Below are 6,812 nucleotides of genomic sequence, written 5' to 3'. Positions count from 1 at the left end.
GTTTCTTTTGAATTTAGGACCCCTCTTCTGTGTGAAAGTCAGGGGGTATTCTCACAAATAGTCAATCAAATATTTATGTCTATACCGGCTCAAAACACACTGGGAGAAGCTGGTTAGTTTTGAATGCTAATAAAACACATCCTGTGATTTCTATAGGGGAATTCATTTTTTTACTTGAAATAAATATGCCACTGACATCATTTGGGGGTCGCCAGGGGTTGCACTTGCAACGCCTGCCATCTCCCTTGCTACCCTTGTGGTATCCCTTACTAGCCCTAAAAATAAATTGTAAAAAAACCAATCTTTTTTAAATGTCATGAGCCATATGTCAGGAGACATGTGGCTCTTTGTTTCTGGAGTGGCTGCCTTTCTTGTTCAGGCCTCTTTAAAAAACAGGGGGTTCCACAAGTGTAACAGGTTGAGCAGTGACCCTAAATAACAAAGAATAGGAATAACAAATAATTTGTCTTTCTGGAATTCTATACAATAATTGCTAGACTAAAAGGTTTATTTCAGGCATACTTCAGGGGGTGAGTCACTTTTTAGGGGCTGATTCATGGAATTATTTGTGCCGAAAAACAGGGGTTTGTACACCATTCTGCCTGCAAATCCCTCTTTAACAAATGGGTATTTGCGGGCAGAATGGCACACAAATCCCAGTTTTTCGGCAAAAATAACTCCTTGAATTAGCCCCAGTCTGTTCTTAAACACCTCAACTCAGCCTTTCATCCTTCTGAGGTCCATAAATGAGGACCAACGCAGGTTGGGTGATATTGTATGTATGTTTGTTCTACATAAAGCACTTAAGCGTAAGTGCTATTTAATAACACATTATTATCATTTGGCATTGGATGTCTGCTTGCATTCACAGTAATTTTGGTAATATGAGCCTATACTTACTGATATTAATGACACATAGGGTGATACATTCTTTTATGAAATGTATTAATGTATTTCACATTATAGTAATATTATAACCATATTTTTTGGAGTGTACTTAAGAACAAGGCTGTGTGATGCCACTTCCTGTTTTGTGACAGGATGAAAGGGTGCGTTCCATCACTTCCCATGATGTCACTTCGAGGTGGATCCAATAACATTACTTTCTGTGATGCCATCAAAGGTCAAGGGTCATGTGATGTCACTTCCACTAGCCCTGGCTTTTTGGTGAAATGACCCCTGGCTTTTTGGTGAAATGATGTCCCTGAAATGTGCTATGATTTACACAGACAAACAGGGTAATTTGCTATGGGGAAATAATTAGAACACTACTTGAGAAAAATGCTGGGACTGCACAGTCTATGGCTATGGGATAGTTTTACTTACAGGATAGGCCTTGTAGTGGGCATCAGGGAACAGCAGGGCATCAGTCAAGGATAGTCCCCTCTGGATCCTCAAAGGGGTCCCAGTCAGCTAATGTCTCCTTGTCCCTGTCTCCAATGCAAGATTCAGAATAAAGTGAACAAGTCCAGTTCTGATGCAAACTGGTCCTCTTATAGGGCACATTACATCACTATTTTGCCAGAATTGCCACGCAAGGGATTGGTTGGTTCTCTCCACCCACCTCCCACCTCTGTGCTTATCGGACATGGAGTTGAGGGGTCTGGGTTTAGGAAAGCTGAGGGAGGAGAAGGCCTTATCATCCCAAACTGACATGTGGGTTTTGCATGTTTAAACTCTGAAAATCTATCAACATGGCAAGTACCCTGATTTTTCAAATCTTTAAATGTATGGATATATTTTTAAGAACTACATGTAAAGGCAAATCAGATGATGCTAATCTGAAGTTGGCACGCCCTTCATATGCTGATATAGGCCCTCATTACAAGTCAGGCGTTAAGGGTTTAAAGGCGCCGTCAGTGCCGTTAACCCTTAACGCCTGATTCACACTTTAACGCCTGCTTTTTGCAGGCTTTAAAGTCCAAGGCGTTAAGCGACCTTGGTGCTAATTACGGCACCGTAATTTACGGTGCCGTAATTAGCGCCTTCCCCATCCCCATTATGCCCTATGTGGCAAAAATGGGAATGGGGAAGGGCAAATGGTGAATGGGGAATTACCGCCCCACTCACCTTGGAATGGGGCGGTAATTCCGCCATCCACCATGGCGGAATCCGGCATGGACCATGGTGCTAGTAGCACCATGGTCCACCGCCTGACTTGTAATGAGGGCCATACAGTTTTTCTTTATTTACTCAGGCGCTGAATCAGTGAAAAATGTGACACTTCATAGTCCCCATGTTACTTCCATGACTGATCTATGACTGATCTCACTTTACCAAGGTTTTGTAGAATTATAGGAAAGCCTAAATCAGATGTTCCTTAATACTTATGTTGTGTTTATCACACAAAAATTGTTTTGGGATGGTTCAAATGAGGTTTCTGTGACCTATAACCCTTTAGTGCCAAGGACGAGTATGCTCGCCCTTTTTGCATAGACTTGCATAATAGCCTGGGACTTAAGGGGTTAATAAAAGTCTGGAACTAGCGGTGTGGCATATACAATGCAGTCTTTATGCAATAAAATATATGTTTTATTAATTAAACCCTTGCATCACAGGCCTCGCTCACTCTCCTAGCCCCGACCTTTTTCTTAAATTTCATTTATCTTTAAACATGTGATCTTAGTATTTTTAAGCAATGAACCTGATTGATTGTTGACAACCAGACCTCCCTCTCCGGGACAAGCATAGGAAAGGTGGTTTAGGTTACAGCTCCGGTCCAGTAGATATGCCCAGCTGTGTGTACAATTCTGCAAGAAATGGCTTTCAACTCACACACAATGTATTTTACATGAAGCATTTTATAAGGCCTTCTGTCCATGTGTAATGTGTTTCTTTAATCTCACAGTTGCAAAGACATGAGTATCATTTCTAGATTGTCCATACAGAGGCCAGTTATATGAGAAAGTTATGTTCACCTTGAAACAAAGTGAGCACTTCATTTTGCATACTGTTGTTAGGAAAGATTTCATATGTGAATGTAATTTTCCCTCCATGTGTCAACCCCCAAACTTTTTGCTGCTGTTTTACACCCTGATCTAACCTTTGCCAGGGAAGCACAGCCCTCAGCTGCACTCCTCTGGGCTTTCCCTCACTTCTTATGGGAAACTGACATGCCCTTAAGACAGTCAGAACTGGGAGACTTTGTTTCCCTTAGTCCTTTCCTCATGTTGCAGCTTTTGTGCAACATGTAACAAGAGTGCGATGTAATTTACTTTACAGCACCCTTGGGTCTCTAGTCATTCCAAAGGCCCTAGAAACTCTCGCTGGACTTATTATGAACTGTGCAGATGTGCACGGACAGGACTGGTGGCAGCTATCGTTTATCTTATGTTTTGAACCCTTTTTTGCCATGTTATCCACGCTTACCGCGTTTGACACAAATAGGTGGCCTGGCTCCAAAATGGCCATGCCACGAGGTTCTTTGTCCTGTCCTTTGGCCATCTTGCCCCTTCACCTTCCTCAGGTCGAGCCGACCCGGGTCAGTCCTTATTTGGTCATGCACTTTCCCGCGAAACCTAACGCTTTCGTGGGCTTCTCTGCATGCCTTGTGCGTGTGCCTCCAGGATGTGGGCTGGGATGTCTGTTCCCAATAAACATCCTGGGTGCCAGAGAGTCTGGAGTATCCTGAATGCCTGGGACCACTGTGGTCTGTGATTGGTCCACGTATGGAGTGAGTGTTTGTGAGCAGATCTCCCATTGGGTCCTCTCTGTTTTGGCGCAAAGGGAACTTTGGATAAGAGGAGGCCAAAAACACCACTACCATGTCAATCCCCTGAGTTCACACAAACAAAGGATAAGGAGCCAAGTATTCTGCAACAAGAAACCGAGTCGAGGACCCGCTGGTGACCCGCTGGAAGGTTTGGCACCCTGAGCCCGCTGTCGTCCTGCGAGACCCCTCTGTATCTGATCATCCTTGAAGGTCTGCGAAGGTGCTTCGACCCATTGGAATAGTGGAACCAACTATTCTCGGCACCTTCATCAAACCCTGCAAGTAAGCCTCTTCGGAAGTGTCCCTGGGCCAACCAGTGGGCTGACCAGCTTATGCAGGACGTTTGCTCTGTCATCATCGCGGTTTCGAGAAAACCCTCGAAACTTGGTAAACTGCTTGCTCTGTGTCCACAGCACCCTCACACCAAATTTCGTACACTTGGCATTCCCAGGTCTGAAGTGAGACGAGGGTGCCCGGACCGGAGAAAAACGTGGTTACCGTGTTGCCCTGCTGTGGCAACGACCTGTGCAAGTTCGCTGCACTTGTGACCCTCTTGACCCTGAAGCCTGCTACCGCGGAAACTACACGGTGTCCAGACGTCCTGATTGTCGCATTCGAACCTGCCAGCAAAGTGGACTAAATTGGCAAAGTCTGGGTCTGCCTGCGTCGGGGACCGGTGAGTAGTCCATACCCCAACCGGTGGTCCCTAGCACAGGAGCCCATTTCTTTTCCACCGCTGTTGCTAAATAGCAACTCTATCCCACACTCTCAACCTGCCTCTGCCCGCAAGTGGAGGTCCTGCTTGAATAGTGGGGACTTGTTTTTCATCGACCTTATTCGCCTTCCTGAGCTGCTAGTGACCCTTGAAGAGACCCAATTTTGTCCAGTGGCACAAGCATGTGCATGTACTATTGAGCATAAGGCTCCACTCTTCGTAGGGCTTGGACTGCCTCTTAGTTAGGTGTATTCTTAATGTGGAACTGGGTCTAAAGATTACTTGCACTGCCCGTTTTCCTCCCCATCTAGGTGGTCTACATATTTCGTGCTTCTTAATCCATTAGACCCCTCTGGTCTTGTATATATATTGTGTTGATTGTGATGTGTTGGTTTACTTCAGTATTATTATGATTCTTTGCTATGGTCTATATAACAAAGGCCTTGTAATAAATGTTTCTATATTTTTAATATAACACCTGTCTGGAGTAATTTGTAAGTGTCCTTGCTTTGTGTGCTCATTGAGGTCTTTCAGTCGACCTCACCCCTCTTGAGACTTATTCTTGACCGCCTGCCAAAGCTACCCTGATTACCCTGTTCCAAGAAACTAGGTTGGCCTTCTGAACCTCTGCCTATCTAGGTCAGACTTCAGAAATCCATCTTAACAACTGTCATTTGCGATGAGGAAAAGAAAGTTCTTTTATTTCCTAGAAATGCAATAAACGTGACTTCACTTGAAAAGTCTTTATCACAATATTGTGCTGCATTGAAGATAATGTACACTCTATTTGTCTCTTTAAGTACAAAGTTTAGCTTTCCATGTATTTAGTAAAACAGCATTTTCAGCCGCATATGTCTTTAATTTTCCTTGCTGAAATACATTGCGCATATCTTCACACTTTTAAACCTCCAAACACACTGTCCTTCATTTGAGATGTAGGCCTGTTTTTGGTTCAATAGGCCTCATGTCTGACATCACCATTTCTGTGCTGGCTTTAGACTTCAATGGGACATCACCTTGGCAAGTTTCCTTCAAATCACTCTGGCCTCTTTATTTCTGGCATTCAGAAGCTATATTTTACCCCACACTAAAAATTAGCAATAAATATATAAATTATGTGATCACATGCAGGTTGACTGAAGATGAAGGTTTGGAATTCACTCATGTATTAGCTGCATATCCTAATCTGTCTTTGAAAAGAGAAATTACAGGGTAAATTGTGCAAAGGTGCACAGGACTCGATGAAAATTAAAATGTTATTTTTTCTGGAATGCCCATTTAAAATAAATTCCACAATGACTGAAAGCCAATTATCCATTTTCTGGACCTACATATTTACAATGAAAGTCGACACCCATGTTCATTGAAAAAACACAACAGGTAATGTGATCCTTCACACAACTACTGTGTGTACGTCATCAGTAATGTAGAATATACCCATAGATGAACTAACTGCTCTTATACTAAAGTCTAGGAACAATAGGAGGAAAACCTCCCATCAGACTCTTGAAGTTCAGAAACACTTCTGCACCATGCAGTAGCTCAAGTAAAAAATCCCTGGGGAATATATTCAAAAACAAAACAAAAGAAAACTATTACAGATAGGAATATAAGGTTCATTACACAATTCAAGTGTCACAGGAATTATCCAATAAAACCTTGACTAAATACTGTCACATCTTGAAATTTGGTCTGGATGCATATGAGCATGTAAAACCGAAGTTAGAGAGTGGCTGAAGGCTTGTTCCATTGCTTTGATGAATCAAATGGTGCAGGTGGACATAATATTTGGCAAGTTATCTATACTCCCAGCACTTAGATTTTATAAATGGATAATTATTCCAAAACTTTTATATGGTTGTGAAATCCATCTTTTTTGGACCATTAACTCCCTATCATTAATAGAATGTTCCATCTGGAGATGAGTCTTGAACTTGTCAGTACCTCTAGTTCCATCCAATTTGAACTGGGCATTAATTCATTGAGGTCCCAAGCCATATGGAAGGCTTTTACTGAATTGTGGGAATATCATATGCCCTGAAGTTGGTTCCTTGTACCTGGACTTAGAATGTGTATTGCTGAGTAGAAGGGTTCCCTTTCTAAATGAAGTCAATGACTTCTGTGAGCAGACATTAAATCAGTTACATCTCACAAACGAGGATCTTGCGAGGAACCCAAATATGATCAAAACAGCACTTTATCTGCAGGACTGGATTGACATTATCGAATGCATGCACTCCTTAATTCATTGAAACACCTCATTAAAGAACATAAGAAACAAGGGTGATTGCTCCTTACATGTCAATCTATCCAAACCGCAGTGTGAGGTGGACCTTCTTATTGTTTAGACTAAATCTCCTTCACACCAATGAGATTCCGGTGCGT

The sequence above is a fragment of the Ambystoma mexicanum genome, chromosome 4q (genome assembly GCF_040938575.1).
Source record: "Ambystoma mexicanum isolate Mex_15411 chromosome 4q, UKY_AmexF1_1, whole genome shotgun sequence".
Lineage (NCBI taxonomy): Eukaryota > Metazoa > Chordata > Amphibia > Caudata > Ambystomatidae > Ambystoma > Ambystoma mexicanum.
This window is presented reverse-complemented; position numbering follows the sequence as displayed.